The sequence below is a fragment of the Polypterus senegalus genome, chromosome 13 (genome assembly GCF_016835505.1).
Source record: "Polypterus senegalus isolate Bchr_013 chromosome 13, ASM1683550v1, whole genome shotgun sequence".
Lineage (NCBI taxonomy): Eukaryota > Metazoa > Chordata > Cladistia > Polypteriformes > Polypteridae > Polypterus > Polypterus senegalus.
In genome coordinates, this window is record NC_053166.1 from 29,048,001 (window position 1) to 29,071,927 (window position 23,927).

General features: G+C 45.2%; 1 long non-coding RNA gene across 2 annotated transcripts in view; it reads right to left on the bottom strand.

The window, feature by feature from the left end:
• The window catches only part of LOC120542328, an 81,004-nt gene that overhangs the window by 26,199 nt on the left and 30,878 nt on the right, over positions 1-23,927 (bottom strand). For both annotated transcript variants that reach the window (XR_005636175.1, XR_005636176.1), the window contains exon 2: positions 7,669-7,765. This is a non-coding gene — a long non-coding RNA (uncharacterized LOC120542328). The remainder of the gene's footprint in view (positions 1-7,668; positions 7,766-23,927) is intronic.

Here is a 23,927-nt window from a genome sequence, read left to right on the forward strand (position 1 = left end):
TGGAGAAAAGAAGAGCTGCTCAGGAGGTAGCAAGGGCATCAACATCTGAGCAAACAAATGGTAAACGTACAGAGAAAGAGGATGAAAACTAGGAATACTCAAGTCAAGTGTAACGTGCAGTGTGCCATCTTCTTCTTCTTCTTTCGGCTGCTCCCTTTAGGGGTTGCCACTGTGGATCATCTTCTTCCATGTCTTCCTGTCCTCTGCATCTTGTTCTGTTACACCCATCATCTGCATGTCCTCTCTCACCACATCTATAAATCTTCTCTTTGGCCTTCCTCTTCCCTGGCAGCTCTATCCTTAGCATCCTTCTCCCAATATACTCAGCATCTCTCCTCTTCACATGTCCAAACCAACGCAATCTCGCCTCTGCCTTTGTCTCCCAATCGTCCAACCTGAGCTGACCCTCTAATATCCTCATTTCTAATCCTGTTCATCCTTGTCACACCCAGTGCAAATCTTAGCATCTTTAACTGTGCCATCCTCCAGCTCTGTCTCTTGCTTTCTGGTCAGTACCACCGTCTCCAACCCATATAACATAGCTGGTCTCACTACCGTCCTGTGTACCTTCCCTTTCACTCTTACTGATACCCGTTTGTCACAAATTACTCCTGACACTCTTCTCCACCCATTCCACCCTGCCTGCACTCTCTTCTTCACCTCTCTTCTCCACCCATTCCACCCTGCCTGCACTCACTTTTTCACCTCTCTTCCACAATCCCCATTACTCTGTACTGTTGATCCCAAGTATTTAAACTCATCCACCTTCACCAACTCTACTCCTTGGATCCTCACCATTCCACTGACCTCCCTCTCATTCACACACATGTATTCTGTCTTGTTCTTACTGACCTTCATTCTTCTCTTCTCCAGAGCATATCTCCTCCTCTCCAGGGTCTCCTCAACCTGCTCCCTACTCTCGCTACAGATCACAATGTCATCAGCAAACATCATAGTCCACGAGGACTCCTGTCTAAACTCGTCTGTCAACCTGCCCGTCACCATTGCAAATAAGAAAGGGCTCAGAGCCGATCCCTGATGTAATCTCACTTCCACCTTGAATGCATCTGTCACTCCTACCTCCTCGTCTCCACCGTTCCCTTCATCAACATGCCCATTGAAATCCGCTCCAATCACCACTTTCTGTCCCTTGGGTACACTGTTCATCACTTCATCCAACTCACTCCAAAAATCTTCTTTCTCACCCATTGCACACCCAACCTGCGGTGCATATGCACTAACAACATTCATCATCACACCTACAATTCGCAGCTTCATAATCATTACTCTGTCTGACACTCTTTTCACCTCCAAAACACTCTTGACATACTGTTCCTTCAGAATAACCCCAACTCCATTTCTACTCCCATCCACACCATGATAGAACAATTTGAATCCCCCCTCCGATCCACCTGGCCTTACTCCCCTTCCATTTAGGTCTCTTGCACACACAATATATCAACCTTCCTTCTCTCCATCATATCTGCTAACTCTCTCCCCTTACCAGTCATACTGCCAACATTCAAAGTTCCTACCCTCAGTTCCACTCTCTTTACCCCTCTTTCCTCTGGACACGTCTCCCCCCTCTTCTTTTCCTTCTTTGGCCAACAGTAGCCCAATTTCCGCAAGCACCCTGTTGGCTAACAGTACTGGTGGCGGTCGTTGTTAACCCGGGGCTCGACCGATCTGGTATGGAAATTTGTATTGCTGTCTGCATATTGATTTGGCAAAATTTTACACCGGATGCCCTTCCTGATGTAACCCTCCCTATTTATCTGGGCTCGGGACTGGCATGAAGAAACACACTGGTTTGTGCATCCCCTGTGCAGTGCGCTGTCACTGGTCTGTAATAATACAAACGTAAAATGCATCTGCAATGAAAGAAGCGAGAGAGTTGGCATGGCAGTCAACACCACACAGATTAAGTGTGTAAGTAAATTACGATTCTGAATCATTAAAATGACATTTTTGGAAATATTATTGGCTTTAAAAGTGAACAAGTTTCCTTTGAATTGCTAGTGTTATACACTCACCTAAAGGATTATTAGGAACACCTGTTCAATTTCCCATTAATGCAATTATCTAATCAACCAATCACATGGCAGTTGCTTCAATGCATTTAGGGGTGTGGTCCTGGTCAAGACAATCTCCTGAACTCCAAACTGAATGTCAGAATGGGAAAGAAAGGTGATTTAAGCAATTCTGAGCGTGGCATGGTTGTTGGTGCCAGACGGGCCGGTCTGAGTATTTCACAATCTGCTCAGTTACTGGGATTTTCACGCACAACCATTTCTAGGGTTTACAAAGAATGGTGTGAAAAGGGAAAAACATCCAGTATGCGGCAGTCCTGTAAGCGAAAATGCCTTGTTGATGCTAGAGGTCAGAGGAGAATGGGCCGACTGATTCAAGCTGATAGAAGAGCAACTTTGACTGAAATAACCACTCGTTACAACCGAGGTATGCAGCAAAGCATTTGTGAAGCCACAACATGCACAACCTTGAGGCGGATGGGCTACAACAGCAGAAGACCCCACCGGGTACCACTCATCTCAACTACAAATAGGAAAAAGAGGCTACAATTTGCATGAGCTCACCAAAATTGGACAGTTGAAGACTGGAAAAATGTTGCCTGGTCTGATGAGTCTCGATTTCTGTTGAGACATTCGAATGGTAGAGTCAGAATTTGGCGTAAACAGAATGAGAACATGGATCCATCATGCCTTGTTACCACCGTGCAGGCTGCTGGTGGTGGTGTAATGGTGTGGGGGATGTTTTCTTGGCACACTTTAGGCCCCTTAGTGCCAATTGGGCATCGTTTAAATGCCACGGGCTACCTGAGCATTGTTTCTGACCATGTCCATCCCTTCATGACCATCATGTACTCATCCTCTAATGGCTACTTCCAGCAGGATAATGCACCGTGTCACAAAGCTCGAATCATTTCAAATTGGTTTCTTGAACATGACAATGAGTTCACTGTACTAAAATGGCCCCCACAGTCACCAGATCTCAACCCAATAGAGCATCTTTGGGATGTGGTGGAACGGGAGCTTCGTGCCCTGGATGTGCATCCCACAAATCTCCATCAACTGCAAGATACTATCCTATCAATATGGGCCAACATTTCTAAAGAATGCTTTCAGCACCTTGTTGAATCAATGCCACGTAGAATTAAGGCAGTTCTGAAGACGAAAGGGGGTCAAACACCGTATTAGTATGGTGGTCCTAATAATCCTTTAGGTGAGTGTACATTATCTGAAATTGGAATAAAGGATCTGTGCAAAACTTTTTCAAAATCTGGTAGGCTCTAATTAATAACATTTTAGAATCAGCTTTTAAATTGAGGTAAGCAGATTCTCTTCCCTTTTTTTTTTTTTTACTAAATTTATTTATTTTTCCTACTATTAAAGTTTTACTCTGCTGGCCTAGCTCTCTTTCGCATGGGTGGGATTTGATTCATTTCAAACCTAGTTTTGTAAAACTTGCTTGTATGGAATGTTATTTGATTTGAATAAATTCAATAAAATAATAACAAAATAAAACTTCCAAGTTAGTGAATGCTTAATATAGGCACTGGTCAAAAAAAATACAACCATAATGACGATTACAACCGAAAATGAGGCAACGTGAAAATGTACATGCGATACGCGGCCCAACGGAGACGGACAGTCAGACCGAGTGCAGCAGCAGGAGTCGGGCCGCCCGCTCTCCGGCTGCTTCATTAGAGGGCTCCAGTGTCACCGCAGTTATCTTTGGCGTGCGACTCAACCACAGTGCACTGTTACTTGGTTAACAGTTGGCCTATTTTGGTTTGGCATCTGCTCAGTCTGAAAAGCAGTGACCTGTGGGATTCTTTTTCTTTTCTAATGAAATGGGAAAAAATGAGCTTAACTTTATAACTTATGATGTGGTGTACCAGAAGCTGATATTTTCTAATTATTCTTGTAGTGAATACCTGAGAAGGATTGGTATTTGAAAACTTACTATTGAACGGTGGAGAAAACCAGGAGATGAAAAACACCAAGTCAGGGGACAAGTGAGTAATTCAAAACTCTCCCCCAAAAATGGCCTAAGGAAGACCCAGAGAGGTTCCAGCACTTTGTTGAAGACCCTAGAGGATGTTTTGGAGTGAAGAGTGGGTCTCACCTGGGACAAAGTGACCAGTTACAGTGTGTCGACACACTTACTGCACATCATTACTGTGACATGTACAGAGTACAGCGGCATTCTGATTATTCAACATGCAACACGTCTCCACTCCCTGACGCCGCCATCAGCCATGTCATGTCCACACACACAGGCCTGGTCTCACAGGAGCACATCGATTGAGTTAAAGTTGCTGCCATCATTGCGAAACCCAACACCTCAAACACGTAACACTTCTGGCTACAGCGGATTCAGAAAGGCTTCAGAGCCCCTCACTTTATGATGCTGCAGATTTCATTTTAAATAGAAACATTTGCCACTTTCACGCCTCGATCCACACTCCATCATGCATCTCTCACTTTGACGTGGCAGCAGTAAACACATTTTATTTGTTTTTTTTGTTTTACAAAGGCTGACAAAATCCACGCCAAAGGGCTCGGAGCGGCTTGTCACAAATATTTCATTGTTAGAGCTACTCCATTATTTTTAGATTCTGCTTTATTAATAACATTTGGAAAATTGTGAAAATACATCTGTTGGACGTGACCTAAATATGAGATTTTAACCAGATGTCCCCTTAAGGGTAAATTTATTTTTGTGTTTTATCAGCAAATGCTAATATAGTGCATTTTTTTTTCCTTTTCCTGATGATTTGCCGACCGTACCTTCATTATTTGTCTGATTACTGCTTCTGTGTTTAGACAGCTGGAGTTGTAGCAGCAGCAGCAGCATGCAGAAGTCACTCACGCCTTAGCCACCATGTCAGAGAAATTCACATTTTTTTTAAATCTGCTTTCTTTTCCCAGTACGCAGTCATGGGAGGCCAGAGTGTGACCCCAGGACAATGACTACAGAAGAGAGGGTCCCCGTGGAGGGGCTTGCAGTGCATTGCAATCGCCAGTCCAGCCCTGAATTACTGAAGCACTCTAACGTCCAAAGATGGAGGCCTGGCTCCCTCGATGCTTGTCTGCTGAGCAGTCGGTGGGTCGGCACTCACTTATCTGAAGACGCCCGAGTGGTCCAGTGCTCTTCCTCGTTGCCCACTCAGGTCTGCTGCTGCCACCTCACTCCGGACTCTTTCCATGGAACGAGCTGCCCACCTCCACTCTGATTGCCTCTCTTGCTGGGTGACGATCTGTCGCTCTCATAATGGCTATTAGGTTTTAGTAACTTAGGAAATGTGACGTTTCTCTTCCAAGCTCTTCAATTTTCTCGCCGTGTCCTGTCACTTTTGTTCCCAGACTGTCCCCCCTGCTCGGTTATGTTGACCTCTTTTGTAAGTAAAAGAAGCTTTCAGGTCAACACAAAGTCTTTTTTTTAAAAATCTCAACTTACGAAAATCAGCGGACCCCCCCCACTTGTAATAATAAAACAAAAGAAATCTAATTTGAGTTGTTTACTTATATTGGTAACAAATTTAAAAGAAAAATAACCAAAGCAATATAAATGCATTCAGTTTAGTCAATGTGCACAACTAGAGACGTTCAGGGACTATCATGGCGGACTTCTGCCTTCTGGTTTGTCTGAGCGCAGATCGGCACGACAAGAGACGCGTTTAGTTTGACTTCAACATCCACTCCACTCATTGATCGCTGCTAAGGGGTGGGCAGCGTCGGTCCTGGAGGTCCTCAGTGGCCGCAGGCTTTTGTTCCAACCCAGTTTCTTACTGAGAGGTCAGTTATTGCTGGTGAAGCACCTTCTGTTCAAGTGGCATTTTAGTGGTCTCGCTTGTTAAAGTTCCCCACCCTTAACTGCTTATTTCAGTCTTAATCAGCTGCTTTCACTATTTTAATGGCTCCTTATTAGCAATAAGATGCAAACGACAAAGGAGCCAGCAGTTCTTCATCTAACTCACGGATGTCGAACTTCAGTCCTGGAGGGCCGCAGTGGCTGCAGGTTTTCATTCTAAGCACCTTCTTCATTAGTGACCAGCTTTTGCTGCTAATTAACTTCTTTGGCCTTAGTTTTAATTAACTTGACTCAGACCCCTTAGTTGTTTCTTTTTCCTTAATTACCGGCCAAACAATAACAAGACACAAAACGAGCACCACATGACCAGCTCACCTGTGCCCAGCACACAATATCAGAAAATAAAGAAAGGTGAGGGTCTCGGTAAGGCTGATCTCTCAGGTCACCAAAACATTTTGATGAATCAACAGCTTTGGAAATGTCTGCTGTGGCAGAATGAGAGCGGCAACAAGTCATAGAATTAAAGAACGGGGTTTAATTAACAGCAAGAATCGGCTTCTTATTAAGAAATTGGTTGGAGTTTAAAATCCCAGTTTAGCTGGTCATCTGTTGGCTCGCTTCACATCTGTTTGGCTGCCATTTAATGAAGAAAGAAATATACTGAAACCTTAAAAACATCCATCCATCCATCCATTATCCAACCTGCTATATCCTAGCTACAGGGTCACAGGGGTCTGTTGGAGCCAAACCCAGCCAACACAGGGAGCAAGGCAGGAAACAAACCCTGGGCGGGGCGCCAGCACACTGCAGGGCACACACACACACCAAGCACAATTTAGGATCGCCAATGCACCTAAACTACATGTCTTTGGACTGTGGAGCAGACACGGGGAGAACATGCAAACTCCATGCAGGGAGGACCCGGGAAGCGAACCCAGCAGCAGCGCTACCCACTACACCACCATGCCTCCGCCTTAAAAACATGGCCATTGAAATGAAGGGAAAGGAAGTTAATTAGCAGTGAGAACTGGTCACTGATTAGGAAAAGGGTTAGAATGAAAACCTGCAGCCACAGCGGCCCTCCAGGCCCAGAGTGCGACACCCTTGATCTAACTTGTCTCCATTTACACCACTTGTGTGTTCATCCTGCACCATTTAGTTTAATAAAACACTTAAGAGAAGAATGTGACAGACTAAAAATGATCCGTTTTAGGGTTCAGATTATTTGGATGATATCCTTGGAAACCTAACATTGCAGGCTAACAAGCCATAAAATTAAATACAGTCTAAGATTGGCTTCTAATTAAGACACCAAAAACCTGCAGCCACTGCGGCCCTCCAGCACTGACGTTGCCCACCACTGTTCTAGTAGCTACAACTCACACAAGGCATCATGACTTATGGCTCACAGAACCCCCAGAAAACAATTTAAGAAACAACACCCTTCACAAAGTATCAACTGATGTTTCACAAAGATGTAAAGAAACCTAAAACACACGCACGCCATGTTGGGTTCCCGTCGATTCACACGTCAATGCTGCCTACCGATTCTATTAACCTTTTCCCCTCCGTTTTGTTTAATGTCACACCGTATTCCAGAGAGTAGTTCAGTTATGGGAGAACGTCAAGGCCCACTTTTGAGTCTTTCTGAGCTGCCACTATTGTCACAGTCAATAACAGAAGGACTTGAGACAGACGAGATGGCTTGATTTTATCTAGCACCTTCCTAAGAAGCAGCATGAGAAATCAACGTTCAATTACCGAACGGTCATCTGATGATTCTTTGAAGTGCAACTCTTTGCTCACAAAAAAAGATGAAAGCTTAAAATGTACCTTTTGGAAAACTGATAATGAAGTCTCCATCCTTCTTGCGTGCGTTTCTTTTTGTTTTTTCTCTTGTAGGGACCCGTATGTCCATTTTCTAATGTTTCTGAAAAACAAAAGACACAAGTTAAGAGAATGCTGATGGTATGCTGTCATGAAACTGTAGAGCAGGAAGGGGAGAAGAAGACAACTGCACACCCAAGAGTCAGAATGTCACGCTAAGAAGGCACAGTTTTATCTCGAGTCGCGTCGCAGAGCACACGTTACTGTCGCTTACCAGCTCCATTATGTGTCCGGTCTCTTTAATTCCCCCAACTCCCCTGCATTTAATCTGACCCTTATCCTCATATGCCTTTGTGGACCTCATTCAAGTAACTCACAGTTCAAGAAGTGCTTTCTGATTCCAGCTGTGGAGTGGCCAGTCAGAATGAAAGAACAGAAGGAATTGCACCACCACATCCTCAACGTCAGTCGCTGCCTGAGCTTCGTCTTCACGAGCTGCTCAAGCTGTGCAGTCGTAGGCCTCAAAGGCTTTGCCCCCAAGCGCCGGTCCGTCACGACACTGTAGTTCTACATCTCTGCAGGCATTAGAGAGGTCCTTCAGGCGGCCCCACTGCTCTAAAGACTTCCCAAGTTCAGGTGTCTGCCATAGCAGCTTTGTTCCTCGGAGCCAGCAGAAACGTATCTGCTAGATGTCGACATGATCAAATCAATGATATGTTGGGTCGTTTTCAAAGGACAGCCTACTGTACCTTTTTTCTTTCTCTTTTTTTTTTTTAAATTCTATTTGTGGACATTATAATTTATTCCAGACACGGGCTCAGGGAGAGGGAAAGAGAGAGGGAGCGAGAATTCCTTTCCTATTTCCTTGACTTTGAGCCAAGACAGGCTTTAGGTTGTCTCAAATCCTTCTCCAGGAATCTGTCTTTCCCATATAAGGAATCAATTTTATTTTTGGGATAATGGAAAATGTAAGAGCGTCCTCGATAAACACTCCCTCTTGGGCTAAACAAGCAGCGATCGCAAAGCCAGATAGCCGGCCACTCGCCGGCTCTCCGTATATACATTTCCTTTTCGAGCCATTCTGCACTAAATGGGGCCATGTACACCACGCAGCGATTTTTCCTTTAAGAGTAAATCTGGCTTTGTGTAAATATGTCACATTTTTTTCAAACCGCGTTGATTGACGGTTTCCAAAAGGTTTTAACTGGAAACAGCAGAATGCTGCTTTCGTAAAGGATGCTATTAATTTCTATTTCTCACAAATACGTGTTACATCAATTCTCCGAGAAATATCCCTTTTAATAATTCATTCATTTACTGGTTCTTTCTTGTTCTATTTAAGAATCCAAGGGGCATACAGCAGAAGGAAACCTGGACAAGACATTAGCCCGTCGCATTACAGTCAGTTCAGAATGTTTCAAGACCCCTTTTGTTTTCTGCACCCTTCATTGTGTTGCAGGTAGAGAAAAGTCAAGCAAAATGACACCTTTTATTGTGTTGCAGGTTTAATTGTTAATCAATAACCCATAATACTCAAGTGAAAACACGATTCCAGAAAGGCCTGCAAGTGTATTAAAAATCAAAAACTGAAATCTATTTATTTAGACCCTTAATTGAGTGCTTTATAGAAGCCCCTTTGGAATTTGAGTCTTGCACTTCCTACCAGATCCTCTTAAGCTCTGTTGGTGTGGATGGGAATCGTCTGTAATCTGCCATCTTCAGGTGTCCCCACAAAGTTGTTCTATGGGGTTGAAGTCTGGGCCACTCAAGGACGGTCACAGACGTGTCCCAAAGCCACTATGGCATGGTCTGGGCTGTCTGCTTTGGCTCCTTGTCCTCCCAGTTCTAATGTCACATTCACTCTGGATCAGGACCTCTCTGTATTTGGCTACATTCATCCTTCCCTCACTTCTGACCAGTCTGTCTGTCCACACTGCTGAGAAGCCCCCTCACAGCTGTCACCCCCATGCTTCACTCGAGGGATGGAATTGGTCAGGTGATGAGCAGTGCCAGGCATTGTTCTTGGTGTTCTGCCCAAAGATTTATACTTTTGTTTCCTCAGAGCAGAGAATCCTCTTCCTCATCCTCTCAGAGTCCTTTAAATGCTGTTTGGTAAACCTCCACGTGAGAGTCTGATACTCTACCATAAACGCCTGACTGATTGAGTGCAGCTGAGATGGTCATCCTTCCCACACGTTCTCCCATCTCAGCACAGCACTTCTAAAGTTCTGTGAGAGAGACCCCTGGGTTCTTAGTCATCACCTTGACCAAGGCCCACCTTTCCCGGTTACTCATTTTGGCCTGACAGCCACCTCACAGTCTTGATGTTTCCAAACTGCTAGCATTTGACAATTATTGAGGGGAAAGCGGACAGCTTTAGAATTGATCTTATCGCCTTGTCCTAATGTTTGCCGCACCACAATTTGATCATCAAAGTCTACAGAGGGTTTCTTGGACTTCATGGTTTGGTTTTTGTCCTGACATGCAGTGTGAATTGTGGGACCTTCAATACGCAGGTGTGTTCCTATCTGAACTGTCCAATCCATTCAGTTTGCCACAGGTGGACTCCAGTCAAGTTCTCAACACACCTTAAGGGGAATGAAAGCTAACAGGATGCACCAGACCACCTAGCAAAGGGTCTGAATACTTACATGAATGAGAGATTTCAGTTTTTGATCTTTAATAAACCATTCTGAGAACCTGTTCTCACTTTGTCATTAGGGGTTTGTGGCCTGTGGGGAATGTTTTGACAGTCACCAAGCCCCCAAAAATGGCAAAAGAAACTACACAAATAAGAGAACAAACATTGTATTACAACTGAGTAAAGAAGGTTACAGGACTTTGGAATGCAAAGTACAACAAATGAGGCAGGAAAGCAAAAATGAAGAGACCCTTCCCACCTCCGCCTGTCTACACCTTCGGCCTTTCGCCCTTCTTCCACTCCTCGTCTTCCTCCTGCCAAGTGGACTCTCATTCACACTCCATCCAATTCCATGTTCACCGAAGCAATGGCCGCTGGTCTCTTTAATACCCGGTCACTTCTGGTCTCCTCTGGGTCAGGCCCAGCCCTACAAACCTCCAGGGGTAGCCTGCCCAGAGCTCCTTCTGGCCACCCCAGGTATCAGACTGGTGCCAGACTGCCAAAGGTTTAGAGAAGCCCACAGGGGCCTCCCATTGCCAGCAGGTACAGGCCTGGGGGGCTGTACACTATTTTATTGTGCACCCCACACTGTCCTTCCACTAAGCTTCCACTGCACCCCTTGAATAATTCATCATGTCTGACTGGTATCCCAGCCGGGGCCTCCTGTCTGGGATGTGTTCATGCATCATCTTTACAGGTTATTGAGTGCAGACTGATGGGCAAAATGACAAATTAATCCATTTAAAATTCAATCTACAACACAATATAAAGTGTGCAGAAAGAGAAGGGGTCTGAATTCTTTCTAAATCCATAGCATGAAAGACAAAATTAGAGGGTCTGCTTCACCTAACGTGTGCAACTCTAGGATGCAGGAGGAAGCTGAGGTACCCAAAGAAATGGCACACAAGTGTGGAGAGACCCTTATAGGCTGTGACTGGATTTGAACCACTGTGCTAATTATCAGCATCAGGTTGGCTTAAAGGCAAAGGAAGCCCACTCTCCTAGGCATGTACGTATTGGGCTGACACCTTGATCCAAGGCGACTTACAACATTTATGATACAGTCCTCTACATTTCTTTGGGTTTTCCAATTGGAGTACAGGCAGATCATGTGACTTGCTCAGGGACAATTATGGTGTCAGTAGTGGGATTTGAACCCACAGCCTCAGGGTTTGAAGTCCAAAGCCTTAAGCACTGGCCATTTTGTAAATTTGCTTTGAGATGCTGTGGGCTATCCCAGCAGCACTGGGCACAAGGTAGGAACTGACCTTAGATGGACGAACTCACGCACACATCGACCCATCCACCCTGAGAGCGCTTTCTCTTGAAGAAACCTCATGCAGACACCTCACAGAATCAGCTTACACTTTGTACCACCCGCTAACTCACACACTTGGCTTTTCGGGAGGTTCGGGAGAAGAGGCCAGTCCAGCAGGGAGCTCACAGAAGGCCCATGGGCTGGGTGAAGAGGGAGGCCATAGTTTGGGATGTGGGAGGAAATGTAAGCCTTAGGAGAAATTCAGGTGGACTTGGGCAGAAAGCACAAACTCCTCATGGAGGAGCTGCTCTCAGTACAAAAAAAATCAGCATTGTTCAGATCTCCATTTTAAAATACATGTGATTTTTACCCTCTTATTTCAATAACCAACTGCATTAGTGGTTGAATTCTAAGCAATCAACATAGACCTCAGCGTTAATGTCTGCAGTGCACCATTTAATGCATATGTCTCTGTTATATGCCATTTGGTATGGGAATGCACCATCTGTTAGAATGACAGAGACAGAGCGTCCAGACGGACACACAGACACTTACCCTTTTATAAAGTTGGATAATGTCTATCTGTGTATACAGAGCCTGCAGAAAGTATTCAGACCCCTTCACTGTTCTCACATTCTGTTATGTTGCAGCCTTATCTTAAAATCATTTACATGTATTTTTTTCCCTCATTAAGCAATACATAGTACCCCAAAATTCCAAAGCAAAAACAGGAGTCTTTTAGAAATGTCTGCAAAATAAAAAAGAACTGAATTGTCACATTGACGGAAGTCTTCAGACCCTTTGCTATGACACTTGAAAGTTGGCTCAGGTGCATCCCACTCTATTATCATCACTGAGGTGTTTCTACACTTTGTTTGGAGTCCACCAGTAATCAATTCAACTGATTGGACCTGATTAGGAAAGTCACACATCTGTCCAGTGAAGGTCCATAGCTGAGTAAAAAAACAAGCCATGTGGTCAAAGGACCTGCCTGCAGAACTTGATTGTGTTGAGGCCTGGAACTGGGGAAGGCTACACAAAATCCTGCAGCACTGGAAGTTCTCAAGATCAGAGTGGCCTGCGTAACTCTTAAAATGGTAAAGGTCTGGAACAATGACAGCTCTTCCTAGAGCTGGCGACCTGGCCAAACTGAGCAATCAGGGGAGTAGAGCATGGGGAAGAGAAGTGACCAAAGAACCCAATGGACACACTGAACTCCAGATAATCTGTGTGGAGATGGGAGAAACGTCCAGAAAGACATCCTTCATATCCTCATCACATGTCCATAGCACCCCAGTCTACTCTCCTGGACTTTTGTTGCACCTCTGATCTTATTTCTTCTTCTGTCTCATTTTTGTAACTTCACACATCCATCTCAACATTCTCATTTCTTCCATATCTGGATTCTTCTCCTGCGTTCCCTCTACTCCTCACATCTCATCTCAATACATCATGGCTGGCCTCACAACTGTCTTAAGAACTTCACCTTTAACCTTCACCAGTGATCACTAAACACTGCTGATACCTTCTTCCAATTTTTCCATCCACACTGCACTCTACTGGTAATCTGTGTATCCAGGTCTCCATCTTGGGCCACCACTGATCACAGATGTTTAAACGTATCCACTCTTTTCAGTGATTGTCCCTGCAGGCTAACTTCTGAATCCTGATCATCATTACGCCTCATATATTTTGTCCTCTTTCTATTTCTCTTCAGTCCTCTACCTCCCTACGCTCTTCTCCATTCTTTCAATTTCCTCTCCACTTGTTCTTTTCTGGTGCCACACAACACAACATTATCAGCAAAAAGCATCACTAGGAGGACTGGTCTTTTATTCCAATACATCCATAGCCACATCAAAGAGGTAAGGCCTTGAAGAAGACCCCTGGTGCAGACCTACTTGATCTGGGGTCTTGTCTGCTAACTCAACACGGGTCCTCACTCCCTCATACATGTCCTGGACTGTCCTCACGTGCTTCTCTGCTACTCCTTTCTCTATCATACACCAGAACAGAAAAAAGAGCAAACTCTTAAAAAGTAAGAAAAAGAACTGTCATTAATGTCACACACGCACACAGGTGCTTGCTATATTCCCCTAAAATGTAACAAAGCCATTTTGTAATTTCTGGATTTACACAAAAAAGGTAGAAACCGGAAAGCCGGGGGTCCCATTTTAAGAATAGAGTGGTGGGAATGAACACGTCCAGTTAAGGTGGTCTGCAGGACTGATCTTGAGGACCACTTGTAGCTACGCCACTGCTCCCTGTAGGCTGACGCCCACCTCCTCATAGTCGTGTCGACGCAAACCCAACGCAGACCCCCACCACTCTGATTGGCCAGTTTGGTAGCAAAGTAGTCCTGAAACGTGTTTCTGTTTGTTCTCCAGTTTGGAAATCGGTAAATGTATGAAAAAGTGGAAAAAACGTGAGGGAAAAATAAGATCACCTAGAGAAGAAAACGTGTAGCAAGAGGAGCAGTGATCTTGGAGGGTGAAAACTGACAGCATTTCAATGGATCATTCACTTTTCCTGCGGGCTACAAACACAGCCAACTAGCGTTCAGGTATCGGCCTGTGGCGCGGTGTGACGCAGAAGTCTAAACTGCCTTTGACGGTGGTGTGGCCTCGACGTAGGCTTTAGTTATCAACGATATCACAGCGAGATTTAAGCTCCGACGGGGCTCCCCATTGTAACTTTAAACTTTAACAATACTTTGACTTACTCAGTTCATTGTTTTGTCTTTTCTAGGCTCTTCCTGTTCTCCATTACTTGTCAGTGGTCTTTCATGTATTTCATTTGTTGTACCAGAACAGATGAACATAAGAAATCAGACCCTTCAGTCCCTCTAGAATCGCCTGCACAGTTAATAGCCAAGATGTCCCCGTATCTCATCCAGATTTTTTCTTTTTCAAATAGACGTCATCTACATGATTCCATAATTTGTTCCAGAATTTTACAGCCGTTTGTGTGAAGGAATTCCTCCTGGTGTCTGCCTTGAAAGTACTTCCACGAGATGTCCTGTATCATGTGTTCAAATGAAAGCACCTCATGGGGTCAGCTTGGTCGATGCCTTGGTGAAGTTTTAGGTTCTCGAGTAGACGCTAAACTCGCTACAGGTGTCTGTGTAGACCTTCTCCTCCAGCCCAGGGTGCACTTGGTTACTCCTTCTCTCCATTGCTTCTCCACATCTCATTGAGTCTTTTGGTGTTGTGCAAAGCCTGAACTTGTGTGTGTTTGTCTGGCGTGGATCACGGGGTGGGCAGTAGGGCTGAACTAAATTTGCAACAGAAAAGTTTTTGCTTCTGTCAACATTTAGCCTTTGTGCTGTTTGTGCCAAAGCAGCCTTTAATTTATGTACCGTGGCCTGAGTTGAGGATCATCAGTTTATAGGAGTAAAGTGGAAAAGGAAAAGAGTCGCGTCAGACATGCAGGCGCATTATGACCTCTGGGGTGCATTCTGAACTTGATGTTTTCCATGTGCCTGGTGAGCGCTCTTTCCTGTTGCACAGACTATAGATTTTCCGTTCACACAGTTCCACATCTTTAAATTTAAATGTGAATATGACAAACCATTACTCTATAAGAATCGTTAAAACAAGGTGGTAGAAGACAGTTCATGTCTGATTATTATTATCTTCAAGTATTAGATGTAAGAGATGGCATGCAGAGACTGGCATCCCAGGTGGGTCTGAACAGGAATTCCAACATAACGGAAGGACCAGGGAGGACAATTTCTTCCCCCCATACATTAGGTGGCAGCCTCCTTGGCTTGGGATCCCCACACAGACACCCACAGGGCATGCTGGGATTTGTAGTGCTGTAGAGCTGCCCTGTTGGGTTCCGTGGAGGCCACCAGGGGGAGCTGAAGGGATTGACAATCCCTACTTTTTTTGACTCCAAACGTGTTATGCCCCTGGCACCAGAAGTACTCCCGGATCTGAGATACCCTGCCCTGCCATATCTGGGTGAGTCAGAGCTGGGAGGAAGGAAGGAAGGAAGGAAGGAGACACGCACAGGAGGGAGATGGATGGACAGGGAGAGAAAAGAGAGAGCGAAGAGCAAGTATTCATATTGTGTAAGAGCTGTGTGCAATAAAAGTCCTTTTACTGAACCAGAGTGGTGTTGGGTCTTGTGTGTCTGAGGTTTGGGAGGCTGCAGCGCCCCCTACTGGTCACACAGAGTAATAATTCATTAACAACTGTTCATTTTATGGTAGAAGAATGGAAATGGGGAACAATATTCATTTATTCCATTTTTGAACCCACTTGGGTTTGTGTGAATTCAGTGAGAATGTCAGTATTTTCCAGGACTCCTTCCTTCCTGTTGTGAACTGTACATAATTTTTCATTAAATTTGTTGGACACGATCTTTCTGAATGTAAAAACGTCAGTTATTTTTGTTATGGGTCGGCATTGGTTAGTTGTATTTTACGGCACTGTTATCTTGTTTTGTTATGGACGTCGCATCCTCTGCAAGGAGACAGTTATGGGAGGGCTAAGTAATGGGAACCAGAGGTCGGGTTGAATGATACCATTGATGTGGCGGCTCCTCCATACATTTACCGTCTGTGGTTGACGGCCTCTTGTGTTGTGCAGGCTTAAAATAAGAAGGGAGAAGGACAATGCCAAAGGGTTCAGGCCTATGTAGGTCTCGTTTAGTAGAAACCAAATGAAGAAAATCAAATGTAAATTCCATAGAAAATAATCAGACATCCACTGGTGCCCGGACTTTGCCAGCTCTCACTACACTCTTCCCACTCCTGGCTCTTTAATGGCACTTTATGGTTCTTTACTGGGTTGTGTGGTTCTTCATTGAACCTTTACTTGACCAAATGCTGTTGCATTCTGGGAAGTGTTCTCTGCATATGAAGTTGGTTTTTCATGCTTTGAAAAACTTTCTGTGTAGATAAAAACCCACAATCTTTAATGTATGGTGGGCTACAGGACATTAAGAGATTAAGAAAAACCTGGACGTGCGCAGCGAGACCTGTTAGTCGGTCAGTCGTTGTCCAACCCTGGGTCACGGGGGTCTGCTGGAGCCAATCCCAGCCAGCACAGGACACAAGGCAGGAACAACCCCCGTGGAGGGCGCCAGCCCACCGTAGGGCACACACACACACCAAGCACAATTGTAGGATCGCCAATCCACCTAACCTTCATGTCTTTGGACTGTGGGAGGAAACCCACGCAGACACGGGGAGAACATGCAAACTCCATGCAGGGAGGACCAGGGAAGCAAACCCAGGTTTCCTTACTGCGAGGCAGCAGCGCTACCCACTGCGCCACCGTGCCACCCTAGACCTGTTAGTGTTTCACAAATCTGTTACCATCTATTTGTGGTTATTGACTGGACGGAGCCTGTTGAGGTGCTAAATAAATAAAAGTGTGTTTCTGGAACCTTCATGTGGATGGGTCTTTTGGGCACCTTCATTTTTAAGAGTGTAATTTTGCTGTTTCTCCTTGGATGTCACATAAACTGCAAATCGTAACAGCCACTTAACAACCTGGGTAGAAGCAAGGGTCCCGGGCCAGTCCGTCTCAGAGTACGCTCACGTACAGACCTGCGCTCGCTCACGCACTGCTCATTCAGCCGTCCTGGACCTGCATGTCTCTGGGGGTGTTTTAAAGAAAGGTATGGCGTAAAGGAGGAAACTCCACAGACACTGGCTGGGCCAGGATCTGAATCGAGATGTGTGTTGGCCTGCTTTAGCAACTTGAACACCTTAAATTCTGTGACGCCATTCTATATATAATGAAATACTTAACCGATACCAACAAACTCTTCCCAGCATATTGTTTCAATACGAGTGCAGGTGGGCTCTGTCACTCTCTCAGGGTCAGACAATGAGTCATAAGGAGGGGATTCAGCTGGCAGTAAAGGGGCTTACTTTCTAATGCCTTAGGCCCTGACTAGGCCATGCCACCCACCTAAGTTTTATTTGAAACAACTTGGCCATCTGCACTCACTGGAATCTCAATTAGCCCCACATATGTCCTGCACTTTTAGTTTACTTCTTATTTGTTTAGCTTAGGCTTTTATCCTATCAATTCACACAACAGCCGATGGGATCAGACTGGCAGCCTTGTGGTTTACAGTCCAGTCTGTAGCCGCTAGGCCGCACTGCTTATAAGGAGTATTTGAGACAAACAAACATTTCAAACAAATTTGACTCTATGTATGGAGGCTATCATTTCCTAACTGTATATACACTCACTGAGAAAATGATTAGGGACACCGGCTAACCCGTGCGATAATCCTGTGGCTGCAGCGCAATGCATACAATCACACAGATAAAGGTCAGGAGCTTCAGTTAATGTTCACAGCACAGCAAACACCCGAGGAGGAGAGGAAGGAGGGAAGATGCACTGATACAGCGGACTGCCGCACCCACCGCACGACGAACCACCTCAGGATCCCAAATTAGGACCTGAGTGGAGACGTGCAATGGATGACACCTCAGAACCCCACTGGTTTGAATGGAGTAGACCAGGGTGAGGTTTGTTACAGTGACTGGAGTGCCAATCCTGCCATCAACCCCTGAGTTCTCCCTGCAAGTTGGAGGATGGAGAAGAACGTGATCTCAGTGATGTGGACCGTGCCACGAGACGGGCTGGCTTGAGTATTTCTGCAACTGCTGGGGTTTTCACACACAACAGTCTCAAGAGTTTATGGTGCAAAGAAAACATTTGTGGATGGAAGACGACTTGTGGATGAGACGGGTCAGAGGAGAATGGCTAAACTGGTCGAGCTGACAGAAAGACTACAATAACTCAGATAACCGACCAACTGTGGTGATCAAGAAAACATCTCACAATACACAACACGTCAAAGCTGAGGATGCAGTGGGCACAGGCTCATCACTAAAACTGGACAGCTGAAGAGATGGAAAATCACAGCCTCATCTGACCAGTCTCAATTTGTGCTTAGACACCCAGATGACGGGTCAGAATTTGGTGCCAACAGCACAAACCCACCCACCCCACTTGCCTTGCTTGTGTCAGCCGTCCACATTGGTGCAGGTGCAGGTGGTGTGACGGTGTGGAGAATGTTTTATTGACATACTTTTGGCCAGGGATGGATTAACCATTAAGCCCAATAGGCATGTGCTTTGGGTATCAAGGGAAGGGGGGCACACAGAAAAGTTTTCATTGCCAGGTTTACCATGGACTGTGTGGGGCAAAACTGCAAATGGTGTAGCTGAACCAGGTTCCACAAAAATGGGCTCACACCTTAAATGAAAAAACACACACACACACACACGCACATACATATATATATACATACACACACACATATACATACATATATATATATATACAGACGACCCCTGAAATTCGCGAGGGTTACATTCCTAGAGCACCCATGAATTGTGGAAAACCGCAAATTTTGGTCAAAAAAATGCCTAGAAATGCCCATTTTAATAATTGAAACTCAAATATGCCCCCAAAACAGTTTCATTTCATTTCAAACTCAGCTTAATACATTACCCTAAAAAAAAGAACGTAAAAGTAAACCCGTATAGTGTACAGTACTCCATACTGCTATGTCTCCCGCAGTGCTAGAATGTAAAATACCGATGTTACCCCTGTATGTACTGTAATTCATGCAAGCGCGTTTTCTTTGGTATGCACTGTCGTTTTCTTTTGTATAAGTAGCATAAATATGTAATAATTGAATTTAATTTAATAAAAATATAGCAAAATGGATGGGTACTCACCAGTAATGAGTGATATTGATTGATGATGATGATGATGGTGAATTAGCTGTATGTAATGAAGATAATGACTGCACAGCAAGGCAGAAAATTTACAGCTCCTCGGGTGGCTACTGTGGTATAACTTTTTAGTTCCGGGAGCAAATCCAGTAGTTCAACTTTTTCCTGGAGTGTCTTAAACTCCTTCTGGCTCTTAGGTTCATTCCCAGAAGCCTTAGAAGGTGCTGGGCATTTGGGTGGCATCTTAGGGCTTTAAGAAGAACAAAACGAGAAACACGAGAACGCTCAGTGAAACACTCGAGATGGATACACGCGGTAAATTGTTACGATGCAGGAATGCTGGGCTGCATCTGCTGGAGATGTTTCATAGGGCAGCAGCCAATCAGCAGCAAGGAGAATTGAATAATGCTCTTGGATTGGCTACTTTCACCATCCCAGGCCACATTTTCCTTTATGGTTGATACAGTCTACAGTACAGTATCGCCACAAAAAAAGGCATTAAAAAAATTGCAGAGGATATTTACGGTTTCCGCTAACAATTATCAGTTAGGTTCTAAGGAAAAATCCGTGAACGACTGAGGCTGCGAACTCTGAACCGCGACTTCGCGGGGGTCTACTGTATATACATACCAGCTGTGAACAGCACGGGGGCCTAGAAAGCATTGAAATCGACAGGAAAAAATTGAAATGTAGAGATGTCAAGTAATTGAAAAGAACTACTCTGGGCGTCTCTCTCCTAGGAGGTTTTGTTTTGCCGACGTGTTCTCATCGTTTGTGCATTAGCGGCTAAGCGATTGTCTTTCTTCTGAGGTTTCGTTTTGTCGGTGTACTCGCCTCGTTTGTGTATTAGCGGCGGGAGGAAAAGTAAAACGGATACTGTTTTGCCGATGTGCTCACCTCACTTCTGTATTAGTCGCTAAGCAAGTGGCTCTTTTTTCTTCGGAGGTTTGCTGAAGTGCTGGCCTCGCTGGCGTATCCTTGAAGGAGGAGCCCTTACCCCGACTCTACCTCTCACACGCATAGAACATTTATATATAAGATACATATACATAAAAATCTGTGGTGGGCTGGCACCCTGCCCGGGGTTTGTTCCTGCCTTGCACCGTGTGCTGGCTGGGATTGGCTCCAGCAGACCCCCGTGACCCTGTGTTAGGATATAGCGGGATGGATAATCGATGGATGGATATAAATATACATACATACACATACATATACATACTGTATATTTAACATGTCGAACGTTGTGGAGGATGGGCTACAACAGCACAAGACCACTTCTATCCACCAAGAACAGAAATCTGCGGCTGCAGTGGGCTCAGGCCCACCACAACTGGGCAGTCAAAGACTGGAAAAACGAAGCCTGGTCTGATGAGTCTCGATTTCTATTGAGTCAAACAGATGGTAGGGTCAGAGTTTGGCACCAACAGCATGAATCCGCACACCCAGCTTGCATTATGTCAACAGTCCAGGCTGGTAGTGGAGGTGTGATGGTGTGGCGAATGTTTTCTTGGAACACTTTAGGCCCATCAATCATCACTTGAGTGCCTCGGCCTATTTGAGGATTTTTGCTGTCCATCTTCGAATGGCTCCTTCCAGCATGTGAAAGCACCATACCACAAAGCAAAAGTTGACCCAAACTGGTTTCATGAATGTGCCAATGAGTTCAGTGTTCTTCAGTGGCCTTCCCCAGTCACCAGGTCTGAACCCAAATGACAACCTTTGGGATGTGGCAGAACTGATGACCCACAGTGTGAGGGGTCCTTTATGGGAAAGAGGGGTCCTTTCATCGGAGCAACGTTTCAGCCGTGGCATGGCCAAATGGGGAGGCAGCTAGATGGATGAGGTCTCCAGGACTCTAAAAATATCCAAACCTAATTATGTCATATCATCTACTGTTAAACCGTACTTCTAAAATTTTTATTATTATGCTGTATTAAGGAATTGTTCTGTTCTGTGTATTGTATTGTATTGACCCCCTACTTTTGACACCCACTGCACGCCCAACCTACCTGGAAAGGGGTCTCTCTTTGAACTGCCTTTCCCGAGGTTTCTTCCATTTTCCTACAAGGTTTTTGGGAGTTTTTCCTTGTCTTCTCAGAGAGTCAAGGCTGGGGGGCTGTCATGAGGCAGGGCCTGTTAAAGCCCATTGCGGCACTTCCTGTGTGATTTTGGGCTATACAAAAATAAACTGTATTGTATTGTATTGTATAATGTGCAGCTCACAAATCTGCAGAAACTGTGTGAAGCAATCATGTGAACGTGGACCAGGATCTCAAAAAACGTATTTCCAGCACCTTGTGGAATCCATGTTTTGAGAGCACAAGGAGGCCCCTGGCCAGTATTAGTATGGTGGTCCTAGGAATTTGCTCAGTAAGTGTTGCACATAGCAGTAAGCATGGCAGGGGTTTGTCTACCAGCTGATATTGTGCTTTTATACACGGAGCGCCTCTTCGTTTTAAAGTGGCATGCAAGTCAAATGAGGTGAGTAAAACTGAAGTGGAACAAGCTGCAACGTTTCAGAGCGCTGTGCTCACTGGCCTTCAGCCAGCCTAATTGTTTCTTCTCATGCGAGTTCTGCCTGCTCTTCTGTACCTTCATGGTTGTAAAGTGGTTGGCGTCTCCTTCATTTTCATTTGTTTCTGTCACTTCAAACTGCCCTCCGATGTGCAAATACCTACTTTACATTTCCTTTGGGAAAATCGTGTGACCTGTAGAGCCCCATACCCCAGACACAGCTGCACCAAGCACAGTCTCGGGTTCAAATCTACTGAAATGCCGTTAAAAGAAAATACCTTCACACCGGCTTTTTAGCCACACATGGCTCTCCCTTCCTGCCTCTGCCTTCACTCCAGGTGAACTTTATCTTCTACTTCCTGACGTCAACCCCCCTAATGAGGCGGATTCTAGACGGGGAGTACTTGTGAAAACAGTGTAGTGTAGCAATTAAAGCTCTGGACCTCAAACACTGAGGTTGTGGGTTCAAATGCCGCCAGTGACACCGTGTGACCCCGAACAAGTCACTTCACCTGCCTGGGCTCCGATTGGAAGAACAAAAGAAATGTCACCTATTGTATCTCACAGCGGTAGCCAAGCATCATGGAGAACAGGGATCGCTTCCCGGGTCCTCCCTGTGTGGAGTTTGCATGTTCTCCCCGTGTCTGCGTGGGTTTCCTCCCACAGTCCAAAGACATGCAGGTTAGGTACATTGGTGGTCCTACATTGCCCCTAGTGTGTGATTGGTGTGTATGAGTGTGTGTGTTTGCCCTGTGATAGACTGGCACCCTGTCCTTTGATTTGTTCCTGCCCTAAGCCTTTTGCTAACTGGGATAGGCTCCAGCAGACCCCAGAGACCCTGTTCAGGACTAACCAAAATGACTGGCTGACTGCACCTCGAATATTGAAAGTTGGCTTGGATAAAGGCTGCAGTACTGGACTGTTGAACTGGAAATTAGGAAATATTATCCCATTATAAGGGCAGCACAGTGGCGCAGTGGTAGTGCTGCTGCCTTGCAGTAAGGAGACCCGGGTTCACTTCACGGGTCCTCCCTGTGTGGAGTTTGCATGTCCTCCCACAGCCCAAAGACATGCAGGTTAGGTGCATTGGCGATCCTAAATTGTCCCTAGTGTTTGCTAAGTGTGTGTGTGTGTGCCCTGTGGTGGGCTGGCACCCTGCCCAGGGTTTCTTCCTGCCTTGCACCATGTGCTGGCTGGGATTGGCTCCAGCAGACCCCCGTGACCGTGTGTTAGTATATAGTGGGTTGGATGGATATCCTATTATATATGTCTGTAGTACTAGAGTGTTGCACCGCGTGAACCATTATGGATGTAATGAAAAGTCAAGCAAAATGACACCTTTGATTGGCTAACTAAAAAGATTACTATATAGTAGTTGAGCTTTCAAGGCAATTCAGGCAACCCTTCTTGCATATTTGAGCCAATAAAAGGTGTCATTTTGCTTGACTTCACATTTTTTAGATAAAAGCGTCAATGAGTAAATGAGAAACATACATTCTGCGTCAAGGGGGAGTCCCAACTAAGAATAAGGGAAGCCTCTCTTCAGCAGCTCCCCCTGTTGGCACCCACAGAAACCAGCACTGGAACCACAGGTCCCATACAGAGCTGTGGGAGTCCGAAGGGGAGCATCATGAGAGGAATGCTGCGACCCAGCGTACTGGGGGGATATACGCAGCCCCCCACTGACCATCCAGACAGGGAAACTGCATTCGGCACTGACGGGCTGCCAGTCCATTCCTGTCTGTCACGTTAGCCTGTTTGGACGATGCGTAACTCTGTCATTCAACTTGAATTAGTGACACATTATGTTTAATCAGATCAGTAATAACATGGTGACTGGATGCTGATTTTTGTGCTTCATCTCTTCAGAGGATCGTAACATTTCTGCAGTTTTTTCGCTGCCAGACATTTGTCAGCCTTTTTATATTTTATCATTTTAACAGAATGCACCTTCACAGCGTTTTTGAAAGCACCAAGAAAGCTCTGGAAAGGCCTGTTTGGCGTATCATTTCATCGTATGTGCACATTTCTTCTCTGACTGCCGTCAATATAAGGTGCCGAGTTAACTCATTACGCTCTTCTGTGTTTTGTGGAAAGATCAGCAGCCTCGACGTCTCCATTGCAAATGACAAATGTGC